The sequence below is a fragment of the Palaemon carinicauda genome, chromosome 4 (assembly GCF_036898095.1).
Source record: "Palaemon carinicauda isolate YSFRI2023 chromosome 4, ASM3689809v2, whole genome shotgun sequence".
NCBI lineage: Eukaryota > Metazoa > Arthropoda > Malacostraca > Decapoda > Palaemonidae > Palaemon > Palaemon carinicauda.
In genome coordinates this window covers 169,639,591-169,639,927 of record NC_090728.1, presented here as the reverse complement: position 1 = coordinate 169,639,927, position 337 = coordinate 169,639,591, and positions in this window count along the sequence as shown.

The window sequence follows — 337 nt, the reverse complement described above, 5'->3', positions numbered from 1 at the left end:
GGACGAAGCGGCGCTGGCAGGAAAGGAAACAAGTAAAATGGTAGAGAGGAGGTCAATAACTGAATTATTAGAGAAGGAAGAGACTTAACTTGAATTACAAGAGGGAGGACGGGAAAGGGGGGGTGGTAGCGATAGAAGTTAGGTTAGTCCAATGATCAAGGGATGGACGAAAGTTATCTCGAGTTATCCGTGTTTGTTTTTCGCCATCGAGGAAGCGCAGGATGACGGGGAAGTGGAGGGTAAAGGTAGAGGATCCAGTGGATAATATAATAGATAAAAAGCTGGAGTAAATGGAATTGAAAACGATCGGAAGCAGGAAAAATTAATAGCAAGCAGA